This window comes from Pristiophorus japonicus, chromosome 2 (genome assembly GCF_044704955.1).
Source record: "Pristiophorus japonicus isolate sPriJap1 chromosome 2, sPriJap1.hap1, whole genome shotgun sequence".
NCBI classification, from domain to species: Eukaryota; Metazoa; Chordata; class Chondrichthyes; family Pristiophoridae; genus Pristiophorus; species Pristiophorus japonicus.
The window spans coordinates 343074672-343089474 of NC_091978.1; the positions used below are offsets into that span (position 1 = coordinate 343074672).

Genomic DNA, 14803 nt, shown 5'->3' on the forward strand with positions numbered 1-14803 from the left:
CCCCTTTAGGGGTGATAACTTTTCAGGGAGTGCAAAAGGATCGACAGGCGAAAAAGATTGGCTGCTTTCGGGAACCGCAGCTTTACTGCTCCAAGAGGGAAGAGGAATGCTAACGTGTGTGAGAGGAGCGGTAGCAGCAGAGTGCTGAACAATGTTCCGTGCAGTGCTGCCATCTTTGGAGGCTCCTTCCCTCGAGTAAAGGGAAGGGCCAATGTTGGCTTGAAGCAATCTTCATGCTATCTCTACGGGGCCACGGGACCTGTGCCTCGTGCATAGAGCCCCAAGCACGCTAAGAAAAAGGAGGGCTGAGGAATCGTGCAGAAATCATCGGTCAAAATCAATCAGAAGTCACCAGATTGGTCCAAGTAATAAAGTTTGCCCTGCCTGATGACCACAGCCTTTAATTATTGCCCCCCAAGCGACCAGCTGAGGTGACAATGCCTCTTGCAGCTTACGTGGTTGACGCCTGTCGATACAGCAGGGGGCGAGTGCAAATACCACAACCGGGGCAGTAATGGGGCAATGCGCACCGGATGACGTCAAGATCTATGGTGCACAAGAAAACGAGGCAGTAAGTGTTAGCACCAGCACAAAACCACCAGGGAAGTTTGCAGACTTCGGTGATTTTGCCACACCCGGTCGGTAACCACTTATCGTCCGGCTTTTGCCCCCTGCAGGCACTAATGGGAGGGGCAAACCAGGCCAATTTCTCTCCCATACTCTATTACCCATATTTACAGCCACCTCCTATGCCTTACCATCTCCATGGATCACTGACAAGGCCATATCCAATCATTTCTTTGTACCCTTTACCCCACTTCCTTCTGCAACCATCTTTCGAAAAGAATTCTCCCCAATTTACTTACAACCACACTTTGAAACTGTCCTCGCTTGCTTCCACTCTTACCTATCCAATCGTAGCCAGAGAATCTCCAGCAATGGCTTCTCTACTTCCCTCCGCGCCTTGAGTTCCCCAAGGATCTATCCTTGACATCCTCCTTTTCCGCATTTATATATGCTGCCCCTTGACAACATCACCCACAGACATAAGGTCAGCTTCCACTTGTATGCTGATGAGATCCAGCTTCACTTTCCCACCACTTCCCTCAACCTTGACACTGCTTCTATGTTGTCAGACTGGTTTTCTGACACCCAATCTTGGATGAGCCACAATTTCCTCTGGCTAAACATTGGAAAGACCCAAGCCATCTTGTTCAGCCCCCGCCATAAATCCTTGCCACCAAGTCCATCCCCTGCCCCGGCCGCTTTCGCAGGCTTAACTGCTCTGTTTGGAACCTTGGCATCCTATACGATCCCAAGTTAAGCTTTAGACCCCATATCTTCTCCATCCCAACACCGCCTAATTCCACTGCCGTAACATTGCCCTCCTCTGCTGCTACCCCATCTGCTTCAGAAATCCTTGTCCATGCCTTTGTCATCTCCAGAGTTGACTATTCCAATACTCTCCTGGCCAATTCCTATCTTCTACCACACATAAACTTCAGCTCATCCAAAACTCCATTGCCTGTATCCTATCCAGCAGCAAGTCCTGCTCTCATCATCACTGTCTCACTGATCTACATTGGCTCCCAGTTTCATAAAGCCACAAATGTAAAATTCTCCTTGGGCCCAAATTTCATCGCACTACCGCCCACTACTGCCCACAACCGCCGAGCTACCGCCCAAAACTTCCAGTTTGGTGGAAAAAACTCATGGACCACCGAACTACCATCCAACTACCACCCGGCAGTAAATTAATCGGAGAAGTACCACCGGCGGTCGTCCATATTGCCTGCCCTTTGCCTGCCCATGGGAAAATTCCCCAAAACGAAAGTTTCATCATTAGGATCCTGTAAGATCCTATTACCGCTTGCCAGAAAGACCGTTCTAAAGAAGGTGGTCTTACCTCGCTCTTGAGTGGACATTACGGACAATGGAGCTGAGCGGTTCAGAATAGTACATCCCAGGTCTGATTCTCTATTTGAGTGGTAGTAAGGATCACTGCAATGGTCTCTGCTCACACCATTACACGAAGTAAGAAACCTGTATTGAGGGAGAACAAATTCATTTGTTGGATGACAGAAATTTCGCCTGACCACTTTTAATTCCAGACTCCTCATAGCTCTCCGGAATGCCATGTTGTAGTAGGGGATGCAGTGATCAGAGTTTGGCTGCAGGATCTTGGTCATTTCAATATTGATATCCACCTCCGAGCCATCAGTTTTGCTTAGCGATTTGAGAATGACCACCTCGGATAGTTTCACAGGCAGGTAGAGTATGGTTCTGTCAAAAGCGGTGACTTGTCCAGTAACTGGCCGATGTTCCTTCAATATTCCATAGCGTATATTCCGATATGCTATATTAGGCCTGAAGGTGACTTGGTACTGATACACGGCCTCATTCCTTGCAGTGTATTTCGATGTCGTTTGCTGCCAGTGGTATGGACGTCTCCGATGATCCCTTCTTCACAACCGACTCCTCGTGAGTTAACTTCTGATTGGGCATCTGAAAAGCCAGCTTTGAGAACCACTTGGTCATTGCCTTATTCAGGCTGGCAACGCATCCAACGACCGACTGCTTTCCCCTGATGGGGTCGTGGTACACCATTCCGATCATCATCAGCTGCCGCCCAGTTTGAAGTTCATCTGTAGCAGGATCCATTTGAAAATAACTTTTCCAGGTCTTTAAAGGGGACTGTACTCCTCCTCTTCCATTTCATTTTTATTGTGCACATCGAAATTGTGCACCTTCTGCTTCAGTATAGATTTCCATCTTAAAAATGGGTGTATTTCCTCAAAAGCTGCTGAGACCTCAACAGTGGCATCGCAGAACGATTTATAGAGAGCGGGAAGGGAATTTGAAAATTTTAGCACACTGCACTAAATTTAAAGGACATTTGTGTGTTTCTCAGCGCATACACCTCGTTATCTAAAAGTTAGACATTGACCAACAGTGGTTTAAAAAAAAACATTCTGTATTGAATTGTACAACATTCAAAAGTGGCAGAAGATTCAAACATGACAAGCAAAATATTTTACACTATTTCCAAAAACAGTACATTTCGCATCAAAAGGCAACATCTTAAACACCAACAACAACATGAACAATATAGGCAAACGTCACCAATACCCAACCCTCTACCCACTCCCACTACCTCTCTTCGCCCCCCCCCTCCAAGTGAGCCCTATCCTCCTCTTAATGGGTTGCCCATCCCCATGCCGACCCGCACCCCTGCCTCTCACCGCGTGGGTGCCGGCATATGGGGCAGCAGTGCACCCGGAGCACTGTTGTCGTGTTCGGCGGGGAGAGAATGGCGGTGCTGAGCTGGAAGACAGTGGCATCTCCTGACCCTCTGGTTCTGTCGGCCTGGCTGCTATGGCGTGGGGGGGGGGGGGGGGGGGGTATCCCGAGACCATCGATTGCCGCGTGGCATCAACAGACTCGACGGTTCGCTGCACCGCGGTGATCAGCAACGACATGATGTTGGTTTGCTGCTCTGCAAACGAGGCGATGTTGGCAGCTATCCCAGCCATGGCCTGGAGGAGGTCTCAACCTAGGTCGATACTCGTCCTCGACAGCTGAACCATTTCCTGCATTGCTTCCGCCCGTCTTGCAGCATCATCTCCTTGCTGCATAAACCTGGGTGGATGCGGCATGGTGGCTTGAACGCCACGGGTGCAGTGCTGCACAATGCTTGGTCCCACTTCCTCCGAGTCGAACCCCAAAAACTCGGACCCTGATACCGATATTATGCACACAGGTGACACACATGTCAAGAGGATGGAGTCCTCCTCTTCCACCTCCTCGAGCTCAAGTGGGACAAAGACTGGCCCTTCTCCCTCCTCTTCCTCCTGGTCTTCGTCTCTGTGGGTTGCGGAGTTGGATGCAGGGGTTATGAGGAATGTTGATGCCGGGGGGGCAGAAGTAGCTGCTGGAGTGGGCTCCTGATGAGGTCAAGGTGGATGGTGTTGCTGTTGCACATAGCCTTTGTGTGCCAGAGGTGGAAGGGGTGCCTAAGTCGGTGCTCTCCAATTCAGCACCTGCAAGTACAATACAACATTTCAGTGTTTAGCAGCAGTGGCGGGGTTGGTAATGCTGACATGACTACCGTCACGTATCACAGTCTTATTTCAAGGACTACCAGTGCTACATCACACACTCTAAATGGCTGACAGACAGTGCATTAAAATGCATTTTACATCACACTACATGACCTTGCATGACATGAGCGTAACACAGATCGGAGATTATGATCAATTTACCATGCTGTAGCACGGGATCGACACCACCATGTGGCACCGAGGTGGTCACCCGCCAACGCCAAGGCATGCTCCTCGATGTCAGTCACTTCGATAACCTCTGGTGGGCCTCCTCCCGTGCCACATTGCACTGAGGCGTTGGCTGTTCTTTTCCTCTGCAGAAATAAAAGTTGCAATCTTTAACTGGTTGCAGATGCAACACACACACACAAACACACACACACTACGGCTACATATATTTTTTCAGTCGTACGGGAGTGCAATAATAAGATCTTTGCTTACTCTTGCTGCCGCTACCACATCGTTCCATCTCTTCCTGCACTGGTCTCCATCACGAACCATGGTGCACACTGCGGACACGGCCTCCCCAATCTCCCGCCAAACGTGTTTATATTGGGGCGGGCTGGCTTGCCACGACCATCCCAAGTGAACTCTCTGTAACGGCGCTCCACCTCAGAGGCAAGTGCCTCCAGTTCATTATCTGTAAACCAGGGAGCTCTGAGCATCCCTGCATTGTACTTCCTGACAACTTTTCTACCACTCATGATGGGTTTTCAAGCGGGTTTGCTGATGATTATCTTCCCTCTCTCTCTCAGTGACTTCCCTCTCTAACTATCAGGTACAAGTCACTCCCGAACTTTTATGCACATGTGCAGCTGACCCCTCAGCACAGTCGCGGGAAAAATTAGGGCATCATTCAAAAAAAAGCTACAAAAAAAAATGTCAAATCTCACGCATGCATAGTGCATGGCCTCCGATCTTTCCCGAGTTGTGAGGTCTGCACCTACCGCCGACTCCCACTGTCACCCGCTCCCTCCCACTCCCACTCCTGCTGAGAAAACCGGGATGAATCTTGTGCCCAATTGGCCCCAGAGGTAGCGGCCAGTAAAAAAGTACGCACCGCCCGGGTACCGCCGGAAAAGAGGCGGAACTTAGCTTTGATCAATTTTGGCTCCTTTGTCTTTAAATCTATTCATGTTCTCACCACACTCTTTCTCTGTAACATTCTCCATCTGTACATAAGAACATAAGAAATAGGAGCAGGAGTCGGCCATTCGGCATCTCAAGCCTGCTCCACCATGCCTGATCTTCTACCTCAACTCCACTTTCCTGCACTATGCCCATATCCATTAATTCCCTTAATATTCAAAAATCTATCTATCTCTGTCTTGAATATACTCAACGACTGAGCATCCACAGCCCTTTGGGGTAGATTCACCACCCTCTGAGTGAAGGAATTTCTCCTCATCTCTGTCCTAAATGACCGACCCCTTATTCTGAAACTGTGACCCCTGATTCAAGACTCCCCAGCCCAGGGGAACATCCTCCCTGCATCCACCCTGTCAAACCCTGTAAGAATTTTGCATGTTTCAATGAGATCACCTATTATTCTTCTAATCTCTAGTGAATATAACAACACCAATGACCTGTATTTATATAAATTTAGTCTACTCAATCCCCCCATCCCAGGAATCAGTCAGGTGAACCTTTTTTGCACTCCGTCTATGGCAAGTATATCCTTCCTTAGGTAAGGAGACTAAAACTGTACACAATACTCCAGGTGCAGTCTCACCAGGGCCCTATATAATTGCAGTACGATGTTTTCACTCTTATACTCAAATCCTCTTGTAATAAAGGCCAACATACCTTTTGCTTTCTTAATTACCTGCTGTACCTGCATGTTAACTTTCACTGATTCGTGTACAAGGACACCAAGGTCCCTCTGAACACCAACATTTTCTCAATCTCTCACCTTGCCCTAGTTCTAAACTCGCATCTTTCTCTAGTTTCTCACTGATTTCCCCTTTTGATCTCTCTAGGCTCACCTTGTCCATGAGAGCATGCAGAAATCAAGCGCAGATTGCTTGTCTGACAACCAGTACTGGATGAGCAGAAATTTTCTCCAATTAAATATTGGGAAGATCGAAGCTAAAATCCAGAAACAATACATCATACTCTTTGCCCTCAGCGACCCTCCTGGTTACCTCCTCGAAAAATTCAATCACGTTAGTCAGCCATGACCTTTCCTTAACTAATCCGTGCTGACTGTCCTTGATTAATCTGTATCTTTCTAAGAGAAGATTTTTCTTGTCTTTAGGATTTTTTCCAATAATTTTCCCACCACTGAGGTTAGGCTGACAGGCCTGTAATTACTCGGTCTCTCCCTTTCTCCCTTCTTAAATAAAGGTACAACATTAGCAGTCCTCCAGTCCTCTGGCACCACACCTGAAGCCAGAGAGGACTCGAAAATGATGGTCAAAGCCTCTGCTATTTCCTCTTTGCTTCGCTTAACAGCCTGGGATACATTTCATCTGGGCCTAGGGACTTATCCACTTTCAAAGTTGCTAACCCATTAATACCACCTCTCTCACTATTTTTATTTCATCTAATATTTTACACTCCTCCTCCTCAATAGCAGTATTTGCATCGCCCCTCTCTTTTGTGAAAACAGACACAAAGTATTCATAAAAACCATACCCACATCTTCCGCTTCCAAACATAGATTACCCTCATGGTCTTTAATAGACTCTACCCTTCCTTTAGTTATCCTCTTGCTCTTAATATATTTATAAAACATCTTTGGGTTTTCCTTGATTTTACTTGCCAAGAACTTTCCATGCTCTCTCTTTGCTTTCCTAATATCCTTTTTAATTTCACCCCTGGACTTTCTATACACCTCTAGAGATTCTGCAGCATTTAGCCTTCGGTATCTGTCATAGGCCTCCCTTTTTTTCTTTATCCTACCCTGCATGTCCCTCAACATCCAGGGGGCTCTAGATTTGTTAGTCCCTCCCTTTTTCTTTAAAGGCACATATTTGGCCTGAACCCTTCGGATCTCCTCCTTGAATGCCTCCCACTGCTCTGACACTGATTTACCTTCAAGTAGCTGTTTCCAGTCCACTATGGCCAAATCACCATTCAGCTTAGCAAAGTTGGCTTTTCCCCAATTTAGAACTTTTATTCCTGGTCTTTCCTTGTCCTTTTCCATAACTACCTTAAATCTAACTGGATTATGGTCACGAGCACCTAAATGCTCTCCCATTGATACCCCTTCCACCTGCCCAGTTTCATTCCCTTAAACTAAATCCAGAACCACCCCCTTCCATGTTGGGCTTGCTACATACTGGCTAAAAAAGTTCTCAAATGCATTTTAGGAATTCCACACCCTCTATACACTAATTTTGTCCCAATCAATATTAGGATAGTTGAAATCCCCTATTATTGCCCTATAGTTTTTGCACCTCAGAAATTTGCCTACATATTTGCTCTCCCTCTTACTGTTTGGGGGTCTATAGTACACTCCCAGCAGTGTGATCGCCCCTTTTTTGTTTTTCAGTTTGACCCATATGGCTTCATTTGATAATCCCGCTAACATATCATCCGTCCTCACAGCTGCAATAGTTTCTTTAATCAATACCATAACCCACCCTCCATTTTTACCCCCTCTCTATCCCGTCTGAAGATCCTGTAACCAGGAATGTTGAACTGCCTTACCTGCCCCTCTTTTAACCATGTCTCTGTAATAGCTATAATATCATACTCCCAAGCATCTACCTGTGCTCTCAGCTCATCTGCCTTATTCGCTATACTCCTTGCATTGATGTGTATACCAGTTAGTACAGCCAGACCTCCTTGTTGACTACTTTCTAGCCTTTGTTTCCTCTGTCCTTCAAATTCACATTCTTCATTTTTGCCTTCCAATTCCAGCTTGACTTCCCTCCCTACTGAATCTATTCTCAGGTTCCCACCCCCATGAGGATAAGAACATAAGAACATAAGAATTAGGAACAGGAGTAGGCCATCTAGCCCCTCGAGCCTGCTCCGCCATTCAACAAGATCATGGCTGATCTGGCCGTGGACTCAGTTCCACTTACCCGCCCGCTCCCCATAACCTTTAATTTCCTTATTGGTTAAAAATCTATCTACCTGTGATTTGAATACATTCAATGAGCTAGCCTCAACTACTTCCTTGGGCAGAGAATTCCACAGATTCACAACCCTCTGGGAGAAGAAATTCCTTCTCAACTCGGTTTTAAATTGGCTCCCCCGTATTTTGAGGCTGTGCCCTCTAGTTCTAGTCTCCCCGACCAGTGGAAACAACCTCTGCCTCTAGCTTGTCTATCCCTTTCATTATTTTAAATGTTTCTGTAGATCACCCCTCATCTTTCTGAATGCCAACGAGTAAAGACCCAGTCTACTCAACCTATCATCAAAAGGTCACCCCCTCATCTCCGGTATCAGCCTAGTGAATCGTCTCTGTACCCCCTCCAAAGCTAGTATATCCTTCCTGAAGTAAGGTGACCAAAACTGCACGCAGTACTCCAGATGCGGCCTCACCAATACCCTGTACAGTTGCAGCAGGACCTCCCTGCTTTTGTACTCCATCCCTCTCGCAATGAAGGCCAACATTCCATTCGCCTTCCTGATTACCTGCTACATCTGCAAACTAACTTTTTGGGATTCATGCACAAGCATTGGGGGGTGTCAGGACCGCCCTCCGGGAGCTGCCTGTCTTTTACAAGGAACTCATCAGGGTCTGGAACAAAGTCTCCACCAAGCGCAGCTCTCCGCCGGCTGGAGTGGCGGCCATCCTGCAGGAGCCGCTGCTCGGGAATCCGTACCTCCACGACCGAGGTTTTATGTGGCGGTTGGAAGAGAGGGCTGTGGCTGGTGAGGTGACCAGGGTCAGGGACCTGCTCGATGGCGGAGGAGCGGGCTGGATGGCGCCAGACACGCTGACGCGGCGCCTAAACTCTGCCAACGTCCGCCATGCGGCCGATGCCATCGAGTCGCTAAAAACAGCTCAGGGCCCTGACTCCGTTAGGTGCATCGAGGAGGCTCAAGCACGTGGGGAGATCCCGTCCGAACTGACCCCCGTCCGGACGGAATTTCTCATCGGCGCCAAACCCCGGAACCTCCCTCGGGGGCCGGCGCCTCACAACTTGAGCCGCCTCGGGGAAATCCCCTCCGTGCCTTTCAGTTCCGCGCGGAGGGGTTTCCTGTACGGGCTGCTCCTGCACACTCTCAACTTTGCCATCCTCGCCGGCCATCCGGACACGCCATGGCGTACCATCTTGCCGTCCGGAGGAGGCGGGGGTCCCCGATGGAGGGCACTCTACGCAGGGCTCCTCCCACTATTCATCGGGGACTTGGCCTGGAGGGTGGTGCACGGAGCAGTGCCGTGCAATAAATTTTTAAGCCGGTTCACGGACTCCCAGGCCGCCTGCAATTTCTGCGGTCTGGAGGAGTCCGTGTTCCATGTTTTTATTGAGTGCACGAGGTTGCAGCCCCTGTTCCATTATTTGAAGGGGCTGCTCCTGAAATTCTGGCTGCACTTCAGTCCCACTCTCCTGATCTTTGGGCACCCTATGCGGAGGGGAGCGGGTAGGTCCGAAGGCCTCCTCGTAGGACTGCTCCTGGGCACGGCCAAGGGTGCCATCAGCCGGTCCAGGCAGCGGGCGGTCGAGGGGGTCGTTCAACCTGACTGCCTGCCTCTCTTCCGCTCTTACATCCGGTCCAGGGTGTCCTTGGAGATGGAGCACGCGGTGTCCACCGGTACGCTCGCGGCCTTCCGCGAGAGGTGGGCACCGGAGGGACTGGAGTGCATCATCACGCCCGGCAACCAAATTTTAATTTGATTTTACGTTTTAAAGTTTAATTTGTTTTAATTGCCGGTGCTTTTAGTGTCCCCTTCCCTTTTATAGGGGGCACCGGAAAAAATTTGATTTTAGCACCCCAAAAAAAAAACCAAAAAAAAAGAAAAAAAAGGGGCCTTGTAAATGTCTGCTGTGTCATCCAGGGCGGGTGGCACGGTTTAATGTTTTATGTTTTACAGATAAACTCTAAAAGAGTTTCATGCACAAGCATTGGGGGGTGTCAGGACCACCCTCTGGGAGCTGCCTGTCTTTTACAAGGAACTCATCAGGGTCTGGAACAAAGTCTCCACCAAGCGCAGATCTCCACCGGCTGGAGTGGCGGCCATCCTGCAGGAGCCGCTGCTCGGGAATCCGTACCTCCACGACCGAGGTTTTATGTGGCGGTTGGAAGAGAGGGCTGTGGCTGGTGAGGTGACCAGGGTCAGGGACCTGCTCGATGGCGGAGGAGCGGGCTGGATGGCGCCAGACACGCTGGCGCGGTGCCTAAACTCTGCCAACGTCCGCCACGCGGCCGATGCCATCGAGTCGCTAAAAACAGCTCTGGGCCCTGACTCCGTTAGGTGCATCAAGGAGGCTCAAGCACGTGGGGAGATCCCGTCCGAACAGACCCCCGTCCGGACGGAATTCCTCATCGGCGCCAAACCCCGGAACCTCCCTCGGGGGCCGGCGCCTCACAACTTGAGCCGCCTCGGGGAAATCCCCTCCGTGCCTTTCAGTTCCGCGCGGAGGGGTTTCCTGTACGGGCTGCTCCTGCACACTCTCAACTTTGCCATCCTCGCCGGCCGTCCGGACACGCCATGGCCTACCATCTTGCCGTCCGGAGGAGGCGGTGGTCCCCGATGGAGGGCACTCTACGCAGGGGTCCTCCCACTATTCATCGGGGACTTGGCCTGGAGGGTGGTGCACGGAGCAGTGCCGTGCAATAAATTTTTAAGCCGGTTCACGGACTCCCAGGCCGCCTGCAATTTCTGCGGTCTGGAGGAGTCCGTGTTCCATGTTTTTATTGAGTGCACGAGGTTGCAGCCCCTGTTCCATTATTTGAAGAGGCTGCTCCTGAAATTCTGGCTGCACTTCAGTCCCACTCTCCTGATCTTTGGGCACCCTGTGCGGAGGGGAGCGGGTAGGTCCGAAGGCCTCCTCGTAGGACTGCTCCTGGGCACGGCCAAGGGTGCCATCAGCCGGTCCAGGCAGCGGGCGGTCGAGGGGGTCGTTCAACCTGACTGCCTGCCTCTCTTCCGCTCTTACATCCGGTCCAGGGTGTCCTTGGAGATGGAGCCCGCGGTGTCCACCGGTACACTCGCGGCTTTCCGCGAGAGGTGGGCACCGGAGGGACTGGAGTGCATCATCACGCCCAGCAACCAAATTTTAATTTGATTTTACGTTTTAAAGTTTAATTTGTTTTAATTGCTGGTGCTTTTAGTGTCCCCCTCCCCTTTTATAGGGGGCACTGGAAAAAATTTGATTTTAGCGCCCCAAAAAAAAAAAGAAAAAAAAAAAAGGGGCCTTGAAAATGTCTGCTGTGTCACCCAGGCGGGTGGCACGGTTTAATGTTTATGTTTATTTTCAGGTAAACTCAAAAGAGTTTCATGCACAAGCATTGGGGGGTGTCAGGACCGCCCTCCGGTAGCTGCCTGTCTTTTACAAGGAACTCATCAGGGTCTGGAACAAAGTCTCCACCAAGCGCAGCTCTCCGCCGGCTGGAGTGGCGGCCATCCTGCAGGAGCCGCTGCTCGGGAATCCGTACCTCCACGACTGAGGTTGCATGTGGCGGTTGGAAGAGAGGGCTGTGGCTGGTGAGGTGACCAGGGTCAGGGACCTGCTCGATGGCGGAGGAGCGGGCTGGATGGCGCCAGACACGCTGGCGTGGCGCCTAAATTCAGCAGACGTCCGCCGCGCGGCCGAAGCCATCGAGTCGCTAAAAACAGCTCTGGGCCCTGACTCTGTTAGGTGCATCGAGGAGGCTCAAGCACGTGGGGAGATCCCATCCGAACTGACCCCCGTCCGGACGGAATTCCTCATTGGCGCCAAACCCCGGAACCTCCCTCGGGGGCCGGCACCTCACAACTTGAGCCGCCTCGGGGAAATCCCCTCCGTGCCCTTCAGTTCCGCGCGGAGGGGTTTCCTATACGGGCTGCTCCTGCACAATCTCAACTTTGCCATTCTCGCCGGCCGTCCGGACACGCCATGGCGTACCATCTTGCCGTCCGGAGGAGGCGGGGTCCCCGATGGAGGGCACTCTACGCAGGGGTCCTCCCACTATTCATCGGGGACTTGGCCTGGAGGGTGGTGCACGGGGCAGTGCCGTGCAACAAATTTTTAAGCCGGTTCACGGACTCCCAGGCCGCCTGCAATTTCTGCGGTCTGGAGGAGTCCGTGTTCCATATTTTTATTGAGTGCACGAGGTTGCAGCCCCTGTTCCATTATTCTGGCTGCACTTCAGTCTCACTCTCCTGATCTTTGGGCACCCTGTGCGGAGGGGAGCGGGTAGGTCCGAAGGCCTCCTCGTAGGACTGCTCCTGGGCATGGCCAAGGGTGCCATCAGCCAGTCCAGGCAGCGGGCGGTCGAGGGGGTCGTTCAACCTGACTGCCTGCCTCTCTTCCGCTCTTACATCCGGTCCAGGGTGTCCTTGGAGATGGAGCACGCGATGTCCACCGGTACGCTCGCGGCCTTCCGCGAGAGGTGGGCATCGGAGGGACTGGAGTGCATCATCACGCCCGGCAACCAAATTTTAATTTGATTTTATGTTTTAAAGTTTAATTTGTTTTAATTGCCGGTGCTTTTAGTATCCCCCTTCCCTTTTATAGGGGGCACTGGGGAAAAAATGTGATTTTAGTGCCAAAAAAAAAAAAAAAAAAAAAGAAAAACACAAAAAAAAAAGAAGAAAAAAAAAGGGGCCTTGTAAATGTCTGGTGTGTCATCCAGATCGGGTGGCACCGATTAATGGTTATGTTTTACAGGTAAACTCCAAAAGAGTTTCATGCACAAGCACCCCCAGGTCCCTCTGCACCACAGCATGTTGTAATTTCTCCCCATTCAAATAATATTCCCTTTTACTGTTTTTCCAAGGTGGATGACTTCACATTTTCCGACATTGTATTCCATCTGACAAACCTTAGCCCATTCGCTTAACCTATCTAAACCTCTTTGCAGCCTCTCTGTGTCCTCTACACAACCCGCTTTCCCACTAATTTTTGTGTCATCTGCAAATGTTGTTACACTACACTCTGTCCCCTCTTCCAGGTCATCTATGTATATTGTAAACAGTTGTGGTCCCAGCACCGATCCCTGTGGCACATCACTAACCACCGATTTCCATATTCACATTGGAACCAATGACATAGGAGAAAGAGGGATGAGGTCCTGCAGGCAGAGTTTAGGGAGCTAGGAGAGAGATTAAAAAGCAGGAGCACAATGGTAGTAATCTCCGGATTACTCCTGGTGCCATGAGCTAGTGAGTACAGAAATAGTAGGATAGAGCAGATGGTGCGGATATTGGTCCCGGCTCTGTTATGGTGCAACCCATCTGGCTTGTACAAGTCCCACCTCCCCCAGAAGCAGTCCCAATGCCTCAGGATTTTAAAGCCCTCCCTCCTGCAGGGATTGCAGTGGGTCCAGCCGGTGGGGAGCAGTCCTTTCAGCCCAGGAATCTTCTTCCCTTGCTCCAAAAAGAGTTCCCTGTGAAAAATAATATATTTTATTGTGCATTCTTAATGCCTCACTCCTGTCCACTTGTGCGCGTGCTGATTCCTTAATTTAACGTATGAGATTTTTTTAGTGGGGCTTTTGGACAGTGTGCGCCGCACTGAAATAAATCGTGGACAGCCAAAATCGATTAAGTCCACAAAAATGGCGCAGGATCCCGTTTTGACTCGGGTCGGCACCAACATTTTTTTAATCGCCGCACGTGGTCGGCGCCAGCGTCCAAACGTTGGCGAAAGTTGGAAAATGAATATTTCACTCCAAAAAACGTTTGGACGCCAAAAAACAGCTCATGGTGAAAATAGGGGCCTTTGAACTAACCTTTATTTAAAGACTAAGTACTAACTTAACAGAAAAAAAAACACTCGCCCACTACTCACCAATCAGCTACTTCCCTTGTGCCGACTTCACTTTTAAACTCTGACGTTCCTTTCGAAGGTTGCCTGTTGAGTCTTGCTTTTAAGTGCACCGCCTTGCCTCAGCTCACACTATTGCTGCCACAGATTGTGAATAGCTGGGGCCCCAAGCACTGATCCTTGCACCGAGTCCAGCCCCCCAAGCTCTCCATTCTTCTGACTCTCGCGACTTATTTATCCCCGGCTTCCTTTGCTCCATTATTGACCTTTATGAACCTCTGTAAAATCCATCTCTTTGATCAGGTTTTTGGTCACCTCACCTAATATTTCCTTCTTTGGCTCGGCATCCATTTGTTTTATTTTTGATTAAGCTTAAGTGAAGCATTTTGGAATGGTTTTCTATTTTACAGGTGCTACGTGAATAAAAGTTGCTGTTGCTACCGTTGCAGTGATCATCTCCTCATATCAGTTACTCAAAAAGTGTTTTGACGAAGGATTCACAACCAAAATGTCAACGCTTCTGTTCTCTCCACAGATGGTGCCTGATCAGCTGAGTGTTTCCAGCATTTTCTGTATTTTTCAATTACTTAAGTTTGGCTCCACTTTTATTCCATTTCCTGTGGTGTGTCATTCTTTTTATTTTTCCCGAGGTGGGTCTCATCAACATCAGAAATGCCTGACAATGTTTACACTCAAGGTCCCTGTGGACCCTACAGGATGAGAAATACAGTGGGGGGGCTTGTACAACAACTTGTGTTCATATAGTGCATGTAATATCATGACCGGGGCCCAGGGGAGGCGCGAGTTCGGGGCCCAGAAGAGGAGGGCCTC

The 14803-nt window shown here is 49.9% G+C and overlaps 1 long non-coding RNA gene across 1 annotated transcript; it reads right to left on the reverse strand.

Moving 5' to 3' along the window:
• Positions 1-3704: 3704 nt before the first annotated feature.
• On the reverse strand, positions 3705-14108 carry LOC139234837 (uncharacterized). Its single transcript, XR_011588349.1, has 3 exons — positions 13997-14108; positions 4263-4414; positions 3705-4040 (listed from the first exon to the last, which is right to left on the reverse strand). It is a non-coding gene; the product is annotated as an uncharacterized lncRNA (long non-coding RNA).
• Between the last annotated feature and the right edge of the window lie 695 nt (positions 14109-14803).